The sequence below is a fragment of the Schistocerca serialis genome, chromosome 3 (assembly GCF_023864345.2).
Source record: "Schistocerca serialis cubense isolate TAMUIC-IGC-003099 chromosome 3, iqSchSeri2.2, whole genome shotgun sequence".
Taxonomy (NCBI): Eukaryota; Metazoa; Arthropoda; class Insecta; order Orthoptera; family Acrididae; genus Schistocerca; species Schistocerca serialis.
Window position 1 is genome coordinate 116,057,505 of NC_064640.1, and position 16,323 is coordinate 116,073,827.

Genomic DNA, 16,323 nt, shown 5'->3' on the forward strand with positions numbered 1-16,323 from the left:
TTGTAACAGGTACCTGGCAAATGTAATGCAACTGCAGGAAAAAAATTACTCACCATACAAAGAAACTCTTATGATCAATTTAATTAATTAGCCTATCAAACTGATATCAATGACGTGCCGTCGGGTGGATGGAAGCGAAGGAACGGGTACAAGTTGGGGCGGTAATAAGATATTTTGTCGTTCAGCGAGGTCTTTTGACTTAATTTCAGCAACCCACCTACACAGGGAGAGATGACCACCGTATTAAAAGAAGATATATTACCTAATTTATAAAGTGATACATAGTATAAATCTGATATTTACAACTTCTCTGAGTGTTGCCCTGAGAGACTTCGTATGCAATGAAGCATTTGTTTACTTTAAGAGAGTTTGAATCTATGGAGGCGTACTGTAACAGAGGTAGAGCATGTTCTTGGCACTCCGCCACGAGACAAAAATTAGTTTAATATTCCATTCCTGTGAAGTAGGATGAGGCAGATATTAAGTTGACAAGAACGGATTCTTCTACCTGTTGAGCGAATACTTAGAGGAAGTACAGCCTATGACATAGTATTGTACAGCATTTTCACAGCAAGTAACGATACTGTAGCTATATGAAACCGAGTATATGATCATTTCTTCTGTCTTCGATAATACCTCGTATAAAAGGGGGGAATCTATATTTAGCATCAGAAATTCCAGATGCATTGACGAAAGAACCTCCTCGTTTAAGATTTCTTTAAATTGAGCATCTATGTCAGGGGTGGAAGTTTATTTAGTCAACGTCGCGCCGAATTGTGCGTCGGTCAGCGGCGGGAGTGGTCATGAGAGCTCCGGGCGACTGGAAGTCGAGGCTAATGGCCATCGTAAGTGGCGCTTTCTCGGTTGGCGACCTCTTCAGGTACAATACACTCAGCACGTGGCATTGGCTTAAAGTGGAGGCAACTGGTCAGTTTCCTTCTTTTCATCTTGAGATGCCGTGTTCAGGTAAGATAATGAGCACTACATTCATAAAAAATGTCGTACAATATAGCTCCCTCCTTTCCGTTGGCTATGACGCGACTGCCGACTCATAAATAGGTATAAGTATGTTTCGTTCCCTAATGATGCTGCTGCAAGATCCTGTATATAGGGGCAAGGTGTTAGAGGCGCATTAGGACAATGGCTCGCTGCTCTAATATTGTTACCCATCCTTACATTTCTCTCACAATTTGTTCACTGGTCCATCAGCAGGAGGCTGCTCTCCTGTACTTCAGTGATAGCTTGCTGTCCTATTATTATTACCCATCCTTCCCATAACTGGCGGGAGCAATTTTCTATTGCTAGACTAATAGCGAAAACGTCCTCTCCACATCCATCAGTTATTGATGAAACTGGATGGAACTACTGTCTAGATCTCAATCAATGGCTACTACCCCTGCCCAACAGCACTGCCTGAAGAACACTCGCAAATGGGGAGGAGAAGGGGATTGGAAGAGGGTAGTGGGGAGAGCCAATAGTTCCCTCTGCCAGTGGTGTTGTTAACTAGGTCAGTTGGTCTCTGAACATCAAGGTGAACTCACAATATTAGACAGTCCCACCAACAAATTTCAATTTCCTTCCATTTTTTTAAAATTTCCTATCAAAACTTCAATTTGCCACCTTTCCCAGAGGAGTTTAGGAGGGTGGGGAGGAGAAGAGTGGTTAGGTTAGGGGAGGGTTGGGTTGGGTTGGGTTGGGGTTGGGTTGGGGTGGGGTAGGGGAAGGGGAGGGGAGGGGAGAGGAGGAGAGGGTAGACTAGGGGAATGGAGGGGAGAGCATTGGTGGCGTGGGGAGGACGGGGTTGGGGATGGTTTTGGAGAGGAGTGTAAGAGAGGGGTGTGGAGGGGAGGGTGGGGTATGGGTCTTGGCTGGGATGGGGGGAAGTGCAGGGCTGGGGTGGTGGGGGAAGGGAGCCACTTGCTGGCTGGGGAAAACCCATGACACCATCAGGTGGTGCAGGTTATTAATTGATCAATTAATTAATTTGTGTAATTAATTTGATATGCATTTGATATAAAAACTGGTGCAAAAAATATACTGCCTGCTACTGTCATCACACTCAGTGTGGCGTAGCAGTGGGGGAAGTGTGCAGTCAGACAAGTGAATTATGGCATGTGAGAAAGAGCCCTGCTTGTGTGCGGAATTCTTGACCATTCCTGATTTAAGGGGTTGCACAGCCCAATGACAGCAGAGCAAAATGAGGAATATTCTGGTCGTATTCCATGTGCAAAATCCTATCAGCGTGTAGATGAGCTTTGCCACACGTCTTCGACAGCTACCATTCACCAAACAAATTTCTTGGCGTGCGGAGGGAACTTCTTGAATGTGTAACTTAATCTGATGACTACTTTGTATCAAAGCAACTATTAGTCACGTTTTATGTCTAACGTTTGTGTTCTTCAGAAGTGAGTTAGATCTACATATACGAGGTTGTGCTCTAAAGTAGCGTCTCCGATTTTTTATGTGAAAACTCTTAAAGCTTTGTAAATTAAACAAATGTTATTAACTTGCTGCATTTTGATTCATCATGTCTACATATCTGAAGACCTCTGACGACAGAGGGCTCCGAGTTATAGCGTGTAACACGGGGTTGTGTAACATAACTATGTGGGTGCGGGAGAAACAGCATGCTGTAATCGAATTCGAATTCAAAGAGTTTGTCCACACATGAAGCACTCTCTCCTTCAGCATGTCAATGACAGACCACACACAGGACCTGTTACATATGCAACTATCCGATGCTTTGGGTCCACTGTCATCGATCATCGTCCATACAGTTACGACATGGCTCCATCCCAATTTCATTGTTTCCAAAACTTTAAGGACACCTTCGAGGACTTCACTTTGATAACGATGAAGTAGTGCAGGCAGAGGTGAGGTTGTGGCTCTGTCAACAAAGTCAAATATTCTACAGTGCTGGTGTAAACAAACTGGTCTGCTGTTGGAATAAATGTGTTCGTCGTCACTGGTGACTATCTTGAGAAGTAAATATGTACACACGAAAAATAAATATATGGATTGTTGATAACGTTTGTTTTATTTAAAAGGCTTTAAAAAGTTTCACATAAACATTTAGGCACAGTACTTTTTAGTACGCCCTAGTACTTTACTCAGTAACAAAGTTTGTGGGCCTTTACTCAGAACTGATATAATATTTTATTTGTGCTCGACACTGGGGACACTATGGCTGCGCAAATGAATAATTTAGTGCCTTATAATTTCGGTGGTCATTTAAAATTAAGAAATGTATTGAATTTGGGAGACATAGTAGCAATAGCCTCCAACTGTAGGTTATGATTAATATATGTCTATCATCGTGTCAAAGTCCGCCTGCTTAGCTGGGTGGTAACGTGCTCGCCTCCCATGCAAGCGGGGCCAGGTTCGATTCCTGGCTGCCGGCCGCGGTGGCCGAGCGGTTCTAGACACTTCAGTCCGAAACCGCGTGACTGCTACGGTCGCAGGTTCGAATCCTGCCTCGGGCATGGATGTGTGTGATGTCCTTAGGTTAGTTAGGTTCAAGTAGCTCTAAATTCTAGGGGACTGATGACCTCACATGTTAATTCCCATAGTGTTCAGAGCCATTTGGACCATTTTGATTCCTGGGTGGGTTGGAGATTTTCTCAGCTCGGGAAATGGTTGTTACGTTGTCCTCATCATCATTTCATCCTCATCACCGGCGCGCAAGTCGCCCAGTGTGGCGTCGAATGAAATAAGACTTGCATTTGGCGGCCGAACTTCCCCGAATGGGGCCTCCCGGCAAACGATGCCATACGCTCATTTCCATTTTTTATCGCGTCACAAGGTGAAGGAGAGCCCTGCAAGCCTAATACAACTAGAGCACATTAAGGGCCCCAAAGTTTCCCCAATTCCTACAGTCTGCAATATTTCTGCCATTAACACCCATCATACAGGGTGTTTCAAAAATGACCGGTATATTTGAAACGGCAATAAAAACTAAACGAGCAGCGATAGAAATACACCGTTTGTTGCAATATGCTTGGGACAACAGTACATTTTCAGGCGCACAAACTTTCGAAATTACAGTAGTTACAATTTTCAACAACAGATGGCGCTGCAAGTGATGTGAAAGATATAGAAGACAACGCAGTCTGTGGGTGCGCCATTCTGTACGTCGTCTTTCTGCTGTAAGCGTGTGCTGTTCACAACGTGCAAGTGTGCTGTAGACAACATGGTTTATTCCTTAGAACAGAGGTTTTTTCTGGTGTTGGAATTCCACCGCCTAGAACACAGTGTTGTTGCAACAAGACGAAGTTTTCAACGTAGGTTTAATGTAACCAAAGGACCGAAAAGCGATACAATAAAGGATCTGTTTGAAAAATTTCAACGGACTGGGAACGTGACGGATGAACGTGCTGGAAAGGTAGGGCGACCGCGTATGGCAACCACAGATGGCAACGCGCAGCTAGTGCAGCAGGTGATCCAACAGCGGCTTCGGGTTTCCGTTCGCCGTGTTGCAGCTGCGGTCCAAATGACGCCAACGTCCACGTATCGTCTCATGCGCCAGAGTTTACACCTCTATCCATACAAAACTCAAACGCGGCAACCCCTCTGCGCCGCTACCATTGCTGCACGAGAGACATTCGCTAACGATATAGTGCACAGGATTGATGACGGCGATATGCATGTGGGCAGCTTTTGGTTTACTGACGAAGCTTATTTTTACCTGGACGGCTTCGTCAATAAACAGAACTGGCGCATATGGGGAACCGAAAAGCCCCATGTTGCAGTCCCACATCGTCCCTGCATCCTCAAAAAGTACTGGTCTGGGCAGCCATTTCTTCCAAAAGAATCATTGGCCCATTTTTCAGATCCGAAACGATTACTGCATCACGCTATCTGGACATTATTCGTCAATTTGTGGCGGTACAAACTGCCTTAGACGACACTGCGAACACCTCGTGGCTTATGCAAGATGGTGCCCGGCCACATCGCACGGCCGACGTCTTTAATTTCCTGAATGAATATTTCGATGATCGTGTGATTGCTTTGGGCTATCCGAAACATACAGGAGGCGGCGTGGATTGGCCTCCCTATTCGCCAGACATGAACCCCTGTGACTTCTTTCTGTGGGGACACTTGAAAGACCAGGTGTACCGCCAGAATCCAGAAACAATTGAACAGCTGAAGCAGTACATCTCATCTGCATGTGAAGCCATTCCGCCAGACACGTTGTCAAAGGTTTCGGGTAATTTCATTCAGAGACTACGCCATATTATTGCTACGCATGGTGGATATGTGGAAAATATCGTACTATAGAGTTTCCCAGACCGCAGCGCCATCTGTTGTTGAAAATTGTAACTACTGTAATTTCGAAAGTTTGTCTTCCTGAAAGTGTACTGTTGTCCCAAGCATATTGCAACAAACGGTGTATTTCTATCGCTGCTCGTTTAGTTTTTATTGCCGTTTCAAATATACCGTTCATTTTTGAAACACCCTGTATCTGGCTCCAAGATTCTCTCCTCAGAGCATTTGAGATTGCAGCGTTAAGCAGATGACGTAATAATTAGTGTGAGGTACCAGTAGCAGATTGTATGACTGGTATCCCTTTCCTGAGAAGGACTGCCCTTATTGTTGGCCATCACTGCGATTGGCTGCTCTCTTCAGAGACATCATACTAAAACGCTGATTTTCTATCATTTATATCGTAAAAACTGCGCATTAAATTTCTTTGGCATTCAAATTTAGTCGTCTGTAAAGAGCAAGCTATTATCTATTCATTTCAGCATTCATAATAATAAGAAAAACTAAGAACAAAATTTAAACGAAAAGGCAGATGAAGCACTTTGGATATCTTCAGGTTTAGTTGGCGCGAGAGCGTTACAGAGATGCTGAACAAACTCCCTTGTAAGACGTTGCAAGAGAGGCGTTGTCCATCACGGATAGGTTTACTATTGAAATTTAGAGAGATGACTCTGCAAGAAGAGTCGTAAGACAAATTGCTTCCTTGCACATACAGCTCACGTAATGGCACGACGAGAAAATTCGAAAAATTAGCGCCAATGCAGAGGATTACGGACCATAATTCTTTCCATTCGCCATTCGCGCGTTTAACGGGGTGTGTGTGTGTGGGGGGGGGGGGGGGGAGCAGTTAGTGGTACACGAAGTACCCTCCGCCACACACCATTAGCTGGCTTGCGGATAATGATGTAGATGTTCCGGTACCGCCTAAACGGCGCGCCGAAGCGAAGTGGTTTTCACTGTGGTTTGCACAGCCTAATAATTGCGGAACGGTGAGTCACGAGGCACAAACGCGTTATCTGTGCGATCAGTTGTATTTCAGTTCTATAAAGAAATTGTAAGTCTAGAACAGTCAAAAGAATAAGTAAGTGTGTGATCAGTTACCAGCGCTTAGAGAGAGAACTTATAAAATTATTAATGACGTGTGAATTATTAATTAAACGGCGAATAAAGATCGTAATTCGCAGATTCTCTTGTTTTTGTAGAATATATACAGATGGCATCCAAAAAAAGTGAAAGGAGCAGTCATTTAAGTAGTATCAGTTGCTCGCTAACATATCATTAGGGCCTCAGCTAACGGATTTACGACCTACATACTGTATCTTGAACATGGGACATCTACAGAAAGGCTACTGGTTGGTGAAGTTTATTACAAACCCCAAGCATTTTACTCCAAACAATGAAAGCGACTAGGCACCTCGCGTGTACTTCACGTAATATGTGGTAACCTAAAGGAAGTAGGTATTTGGAAAGACATAAAAAATATTTCTCAAAGTGAAATTCTTTTACTCCGTAAATTTCACCTCATCACCCCATCGAAACGTAGCATATAGTGAGGATGGCGATCTTTTACAGAAGTTTCACCGTAAACACTAGACTAGCAGTTTCTGTCAGGATTCCCGATTCCTATGGCACACAGTACTCTGCTGCCGCGCTTGAGCGTTCTCAGAATTAATGGTATTACAGAAAAGGTAGCAGTCAGCGCTCCATTGGTCTGGAATACAGAGAACGTCAAACACATACTTGGGAAAGGTATGGCATCATTTTGCCGTGCATCTGTTAAATGCTTAACCAGTCGTAGTATTTAAATTACAAAAGAAGCCGCCCTCTAGTTTGAAACACATCTCAAACCATTGTCTGGCATTTCCTCCATTCCACCCGCTTCTCGAAACTGTTTAGTCCACCTCTATTCCGCCCAAGGTGGAATATTTCATGTCCCAGTAATTGACACACCATATAGTTTGCCTAACTGACACGGCGTCTTCCCACTCGGATGAGTCACTATTAAATTTCGAAAACAAAGTTTACCTAAGGGATTATCCGAGTGAGACGGAAAACGGGAGATGTGATGTACATCTACATACACAGACAAACAAATAATTACAGTTTCAGAGAAACTGAATGATTTATTCAAGATAAAGAGCTTCAAAAATTGTTAAGAACGCGTTAGCACATCTTTGGCCCTTATGCAGTTATTCGGCTTGGCATTGTTTGACAGTGTTGTTGGATGTCTGCTTGAGGAATATTGTACCAAATTTTGTCCAGTCGGCGTGTCACATAGTCAAAATCCCAAGCTAAGTGGAGGGCCCTGCTCCCAATGCTCGCAACTCTCCCATTTGGGGAGATATCCGGCGATCTTGCTGGCCAAGACAGGGTTTTGCAAGTACGAAAAAAAAAAAAAAATAGTAGAAACCTCGCCGTGAGTGGGTGATTATTATCTTGCTGAAACGTAAGCCTATGATGCCTTACCATGTAGATCAACAAAACAGGAAGTATAATATCGTCGACATACAGCTGTGCTCTAAGGGTGCCGCAAATGACCACCAAAAGGCTTTTGATATGAGAATAAGTGGCACCCCAGACCATCATTCCTGGTTGTCAGGCCGTATGGCAGGCGACAGTCTGGTTGGTATCCCATCACTGTCCAGGTAGCACGCCCGGTTAGCCATGCGGTCTAACGCACGGCTTTCCGGGCGGGAAGGCGCGCGACTGGTCCCCGGCACGAATCCAAACGGCGGACCTGGGTCGAGGTCCGGCGAGCCGGCCAGTCTGTGGATGGTTTTTAGGCGGTTTTCCATCTGCCACGGCGAATGCTGGTTGGTTCCCCTTATTCCGCCTAAGATACACTATGTCAACGATTGCTGCGCAAACAAGTTCTCCACGTACGCGTACACGACCATTACTCTCAGACGCAAACATAGGGGTTACACTCGTCTGGTGTGAGGCGTTCCCTGGGGAGGTCCACCGGGGGCTGAACCGCACAATAACCCTGGGTTCGGTGTGGGGCGGCGGAGGGGTTGTGGACTGCGGTAGTCGTCGTGGGGTTATGGACCACTGCGGCTGCGGCAGGGACCGAGCCTGCCCGTCGTTTCTAGGTCCCCAGTTAACATACAATACAATACTGTCCAGGTCATCTCCAAACACATCTTCGCTGGTCATTGTGGCTCTGTTCGAAGCGGGACCCATCACTGAAGAAAATTCCACTCAAGCTGTCATCTGCAACACTCTTATAGCACAGCGTTACGTCGACGATATTCTACACCACGTTTTGTTGCCCTCCACGGCAAGAATTCCTGGGCTTACATTTAAGCAAGATAATGGCCGCCCACAAATAGCGAGGATTTCTACTTCTTGTATTCGTGCTTACCAAGCCCTACCTTGTCCAACACGTTCGCTGGATCTCTCTCCAATTGAGAACGTTTGGAACATTACGGGCAGCGCCCTCCCACCTGCTCGGCCCTTTGACGACCTAAGGAGCCAGTTGGACAGAATTCGGCACGATATTCCTCAGGAGGACATCCAACAACTCTATTGATTAATGCCAAGTTACTATAAGGGCCAGAGGTGTACCAACGCGTATATTAAAATATATAAAGGGACAATAACAGATGATTATGTAAAAAATACATAGGTGGACGATATTTATGATATTTACATGAAAAACAAGTAACAGTAAACAAGGATATTTTTAAATTCACACAGATGGAAAATGCTGATGGTCTTTAAAACTCATGTGACGATTTTGTGTAACGGTGAAAATACAGTCACCGATGAATATGAATGATGCCGCATGGTCATTATGATGCTGGGTGACACACACACAAATTGTCATGTTGAAGGTGCGATAATGAATGTGACAATGGGGCCTTCTAGAACCTCAGGTAGCGCCTAGAAGTCAGCAAGGTTGATGAAGGGGGAGGGTGGAAATGGGTGGAACACTATTGTGCACAGTATTATCTATACGTTATATATGTTGCTCGAGTAGGGTCTGGCTGGTAGCTGATACGTATTGCTCTTCAACATTTGAAAAATACTGTTAAAATATCTCAAATAAATTGGTAACAATGAAAACGACTATCCTGGTAAAATTTTCTAGTTAAGATGAGTGAGTGATACGTTAAAAAAATGTGGGATTATTATTTGGAACTGACTTGACGTGAGACAAAGAGTACAGGATTTCAGCTATGCAGTCAGAGATTGTGTTGAAGACTAAATCTAGAACGACAGTGATACGCTACGTTATAACTGATTCCTGGAATTTTTCACGCTATGGTTAGGGAAGGTAGTTAAAATTATCTTCAGAAAATATATTAAGTGTATATAGATCCAAGCAGTTTTGGACATAGTGGTAGACGCGGGGTGTCACATTGGGTTCTGTATGACAGATGATACAGTGAAACACTGGGATTCAATTTAGCAGTACACGTAGGATTGTTGGAGGTTTTACGGGATATTTAGGAAGTACTCGTATATCAGGTAATAGAGGATAAGTGTGGACGAGGGTAACTTGATAAGGAAAGTAAGGTCGAGTGCTCTGCGTTCAACATTCTAGATGGAGTGGAAGAGCGTAAGAGGGGCAGCGCTGAAACAGAGAAGACACAGAAAAGGCAGAAACACTAAACATCTTCTCCGAAACAGTTTGACTGAGGAAGCTGACACTGTAGTTCCTCCTTTAAATCTTGGCACTGACGGCAAAATTACAGACATCGAAATAAGTGACCAAAGGATAGAAAAGTAGCTGAAATAGCTCAACAGAGAAAAGGCCACTAGACCTGACGGGATACCAGTTCGATTCTACACAGAGCATGCGAAATCGTTTGCCCCTCTTGTAGCAGCAGTGTACCATACGTCTCTTGAGGGCGAAGCATTTCTAGTAATTGGAAGAAAGCACAGCTCATTCCGGTTTTCCAGAACAATCGACGACAGACGCACAAAACTATATGCGTGGATCTCTGACGTCGGTTTATTGTAGAATTTTGGACCATATTTTATGCTCGCATATTATATTTCTGGCGACGAAAATCTGCTCTGTAGAAAGCAACATGTGTTCTGAAAACGACGATCTTGTGAAACCCAGCTCTGTCTGTTCTTCCACGAGACACAGAAAACTGTGGATATAGGCGCCCTTGATTTTCGAAAGGCTTTTGATACAGTTCCGCGCTGCTGCCTAATGAACAAAGTAGAAGCGCACGGAATATCAGAATAATTGCTCTGTACCAAAACTAAAAGTCGGTACATTTGATACAGTAGCTAAATGTTATAGTAAATGGTAAGATTTCCGGTAGTATAGGCAGCAGTCATCACGAAAAAAACCATAAATTAATGTCTAAGAGAAAAACTAGGAGCAGACGACTTCTCTTCGTTTGTTTGGTTGGTTCTTTTGAACATAATTAGAAAATTTGGAAATTTATGGTAAGTTCCTATGGGACCAAACTGCTGAAGTCAGCGGTCCGTAGGCTTACACACTACTTAATCTAACTTGAACTAATTTACGCTAAGGACAACACACACACCCACGCCCGAGGGAGTACTCGAACCGCGCGAACCGTGGCAAGACGCCCAAGACCACGCGGCTACCCCGCGCGCCACGTAATTAGAAATGGAAATTATTCAGTGTTAGTCCATTGCGTATTTTATATCCTTACCAAATACAAATTGCATTTTATATGTAATAAAAATTAGTTGATCGCATAACTTCTGCACTTCCCTTAAACCAAAGAATTACTTTTGATGCAAATAGAATTTACATGCACAAACATAAAAAATCTACATAATTGTTGTTATATTTCGTACTCAAAGAACGTTCTTCATCATGATCAAGTGCAGGAGTTTCCTGTTATTACTAATAAGTGTGAAGATTTTGTGTGTGTAACAGAACCATGTTTTATATAAGCTCGGCGACCTATTGAAGCTTTGTTTTATATGTTTTTGTTTTACAGTTTGGTTGAGAATACACTTTTTGAGGAAATTGCGTTTTCTAGCGCCATATGATAAATCTGTATTTTTTTCTACCAAATCACTCTGTTTCACGTTAAAAATCAACAATTTTCGAAAGATAAAATGAATTAAATACTGAAAATATCAATTTTGCTGCAAATACTGTTGATTTTTAAGAAACAGACAGGAGGATAACTACGGATAATAAAAATTTTCTGTGGGTTACACAGCCTTTTATATATCCTCACTCAGTTTGTAGACGGTTCAGTGCTTCCGGTTACTACGGGAATCTAGTAAGACACTGACGGCATGCATAAACAAAGCGATCGAAACAAGGTAATGCAAGATAGGTATGATACATATCTAACATAGAGGTAACGCGGTTTCGAACTTAACTGACCAAAGCCACTAGGGAAGCTACCGTAGTGTACGCTTATTTGTGACAGTATGCGGTAGCCTACGGTAGTTTTACATCTCTGGCTCTATAACACAGCATGTCATTCAGAACAGAGAAAAGTTTTCAGGCGTAAAAGTAAATTCAGGTGCGCCCCAGGTGAGTGTTACAGGATCATTACTTTTCATAATATATAAATGACCTAGTAAATAGCGTTGGAAGTTTCATGAGGCTTTTCGAAGATGGTGGTGTTGTATACAGAGAAGTTGTGACGCTAGAAAATACAGGGAAACTTACAGAGGATCGATGCTTGTAGAGGGAGCGGCAGTTGATACTCAACATAATCAAATGCAAATTCAAGATTTTAAACATGGCTGCAACAGCAACTGTTGAAATTCTTCACGATAAAGGATGACAGCCAAAACAGTTGCTGGATAAAAATTTATTAAAATTCTTGACCAAGGTTTCGGTATATATAAATATACCTTCACCAGAAGTAAAAAATCCTGAACAGGAAGACACTTTCATTAGAAAAACCTTAGCATCGGAAGTGAGAAACATAGAAGCTTAAGTAACAGTGAAATTACCAGAGTAATACAGACACAAAATCTTTTAATTACTTACTAAAATTACATTATGCCCTAGTGCTTTCACACTCCTATCTCGATAGTTCATAGGCGAAGTACTGGTGCTAAACTGTTCGCATTGACCCTGTGCCCATAGTCATGTAGTACAAATGGAGAAGATGTCTTAATTATAGACGACGCCTTTCGCACAATTGTTTTATCAATTTCCATTGCATAATGTAATTTTAGATTTTTTACTTCTGATGAAGGTATATATATACCGAAAGCTTGGTCAAGAATTTTAATAAATTTTTATCCTGCAACTGTTTTGGCTGTCATACTTTATCGTGATAAAATTAATTGTGAGTAAGGCAGATGCCAAACTGTGATTCATTGGAAGAATCTTCAGGAAATGTAGCTCATCAACAAAGGGAGTAGCTTACAAACACTCATCGATCAGTACTTGAATACTGCTCGTCAGTATGGGGCCGATAGAGGAAACACAGAAGTCCAGAGAAGAGCAGCACATTTCGTTACAGGTCCATGTAGCAAGAGCGAAAGCGTGACGGAGATGCTCAGCCAAGTCCAGTGGCAGATATTGCAAGAGAGGCGTTCTGCATCACTTCACGGTCTACTAGTAAATATCCGAGAGCGTACATTCCTAAAAAATTCAACCAGTATATTGCTTCCTCCTACGTATACCCAGCGGAAAGTCCCTGAAGGTAAAATTAAAGAGATTCGAGCCCTCACGGAGGCTTACCAGCACTCGTTCTTCCCGCGAAGCGTAAGCGAATGGAACAGGAAAAATGGGAAGTGGCACTGGTACACAAAGTACCCTCCGGCACACACCCTAAGGTGGCTTGAGTAGTATAGCTGTAGATGAAGAGACCCATACAATATTAGCGCTGGAGAGTAGCCTAAGAATTTCGACATTTTTTTTTCTTTCCATTACATCTTAAAATACACAAGAAGAACATTAAAATCGCGTTGCGATTAATCCTAGATGGCGCGAAGTAAGTACTTTGGTCCCCTGTGTTAGTGTGCCGGAATTTGGCAACGATGCTTAGTTAATACAGTAATAGAATTACTTCTTCCGGTCTTGCCAATATACGAGGGCAGTTCAATAAGTAATGCAACACATTTTTTTTCTGAAACAGGGGTTGTTTTATTCAGCATTGAAATACACCAGGTTATTCTCCAATCTTTTAGCTACACAACACTATTTTTCAACGGAATCTCCATTCAATGCTACGGCCTTACGCCACCTTGAAATGAGGGCCTGTATGCCTGCACGGTACCATTCCACTGGTCGATGTCGGAGCCAACGTCGTACTGCATCAATAACTTCTTCATCATCCGCGTAGTGCCTCCCACGGATTGCGTCCTTCATTGGGCCAAACATATGGAAATCCGACGGTGCGAGATCGGGGCTGTAGGGTGCATGAGGAAGAACAGTCCACTGAAGTTTTGTGAGCTCCTCTCGGGTGCGAAGACTTGTGTGAGGTCTTGCGTTGTCATGAAGTTCGTTCAGATTTTTGTGCCTACGAACACGCTGAAGTCGTTTCTTCAATTTCTGAAGAGTAGCACAATACACTTCAGAGTTGATCGTTTGACCATGGGGAAGGACATCGAACAGAATAACCCCTTCAGCGTCCCAGAAGACTGTAACCATGACTTTACCGGCTGAGGGTATGGCTTTAAACTTTTTCTTGGTAGGGGAGTGGGTGTCGCGCCGCTCCATTGATTGCCGTTTTGTTTCAGGTTCGAAGTGATGAACCCATGTTTCATCGCCTGTAACAATCTTTGACAAGAAATTGTCACCCTCAGCCACATGACGATCAAGCAATTCCGCACAGATGGTTCTCCTTTGCTCTTTATGGTGTTCGGTTAGACAACGAGGGACCCAGCGGGAACAAACCTTTGAATATCCCAACTGGTGAACAATTGTGACAGCACTACCAACAGAGATGTCAAGTTGAGCACTGAGTTGTTTGATGGTGATCCGTCGATCATCTCGAACGAGTGTGTTCGCACGCTCAGCCATTGCAGGAGTCACAGCTGTGCACGGCCGGCCCGCACGCGGGAGATCAGAGAGTCTTGCTTGACCTTGCGGCGATGATGACACACGCTTTGCCCAACGACTCACCGTGCTTTTGTCCACTGCCAGATCACCGTAGACATTCTGCAAGCGCCTATGAATATCTGAGATGCCCTGGTTTTCCGCCAAAAGAAACTCGATCACTGCCCGTTGTTTGCAACGCACATCCGTTACAGACGCCATTTTAACAGCTCCGTACAGCGCTGCCACCTGTCGAAAGTCAATGAAACTATACGAGACGAAGTGGGAATGTTTGAAAATATTCCACAAGAAATTTCCGGTTTTTTCAACCAAAATTGACCGAGAAAAAAAATGTGTTGCATTACTTATTGAACTGCCCTCGTATATAACGTTTTGGTCAGCAGGTGCCAATCTGTTAAAATTTCCGACTGGTTCGCAGTTCGATTATAATTAATTGTAATAGTAATCTTACAAGCCATGAGTGACATACTCAGAAAAGACAAAAAAGGTTTCGAAAGATTTCTGCAAATTAATTCCAAGTCACTAGACAGAAAAAAAAACGGATATTCGCCTTTATTCGTATTTTGTTTATGGCGGGAGTATACTGCGCAACAGGTAGCTGTCTAACTCCTCGGCGAGAAGGCTTTTGTTGCGTACTTGAAACAAGCAGCTAAGTTTCATTGGGCGATTCTGCACGGTTACTGGGATGAGGACTTTATCCGAGATCTTCTCAGCGTGATCGCCGGCGGAGAAGATGCCATCCCACTGCCATCAAGCATGCTCGTGCTCAGCGCCTCGTAACGCCCGAATCCCTGATAGTTAGGAAACACCCCGCGCTGCGACATTGGTGACGCGAGACACGCACCGTGCCCCAGAGATAGATGGAGCCACGTGACAGACCCTCACGGCCCCGCCCGGCAGAAAGCCGCACTCTGCAAGCATTGTGACAGTTACGTGGTATGAGTATTATCAGCTGCCGCGTATCAGTAACATGTATTGTTAGGGGAAAGAACGTAAGATTTCTGTTTCTTTAATAATCGGTAATGCCATTCTCTGTAACAGCATTAATATCTGAATGGTCCCTGCAAAATGTGAACGATTGTAGCACCAAGACACTCATCTAGGGAAAAAACTGTCTGCGAAAAGTGCAACATGTTATTATTTCATTTCCAATTAAGAAGTCCACCGGTTCCTCCGCTATTTTTTTCTCCTAAGTATTACCATCAAAATACGTTTTGTGTACTTTCGTTGCGACAGTTTTCTACCTCTGTCCGTGTTTCATTTTTGAACAAAATGAAATGAATGTACCTAATATTATTTTTTATACGAATGCTGATGGCGTACGCGTCAAATATGGGGAAAGATGGATAAAAAGTGGATGATGACATTGCTTAACGAACTATAAGAGACGTCTCTTACAGAGTTTTAGAAAGAACTATGGCCAGTTGGGCAGTTTATATCAACACGTTTTGCATTTCTTAAATCGTAAATGGAGCAGCAACTGGAATCTGTCATGTAATTGATATGCATGAGTGTAAAATAACGAGGGGGAGGGGGAGGGGGAGGGCGGGTGAAATGGGACGATCACTGTCATCGGTCACGAGTGACAAGATTCTGATTGGACTAGGTAGAGTCTTAATATATGGTGCAATAAGTATCTTCGACATCCATCTTTGTGCTTAACGCAGGTGGAGATGGCCGAAGAGCGATTTGAACTAGGTTATAAGAGATCGTGATTGTAGTGTTTTCAAGATGAACCAGCTTGAGACCTTTTTCACTTCTTATTTAGCCGAAGTGCTCTCAATATCATGGTCGCTAACACCATCCGTCGCTATTTTTGTAGCCCCCCTACCTCTTTTTTTTTTTTGCATGAAAATGTCTGGAACACGCTGTTCTGTATAAGGTAATAAACATTCGTGATTAATATTATAATTTCAGGTTGTTGTTACTATCTGCTGTAGAAACGTTCTGACGTTATGAATCTGTTCTGTTGTATCCTGTAACGGCACATCCTCCTCCAGCATTACTTTTCTTCAACAGTAGTTGTCGATACTAGTACTATATATCGAATTTTGGACGGGTCAGTATTATCTCAGTTACTTTTCTGA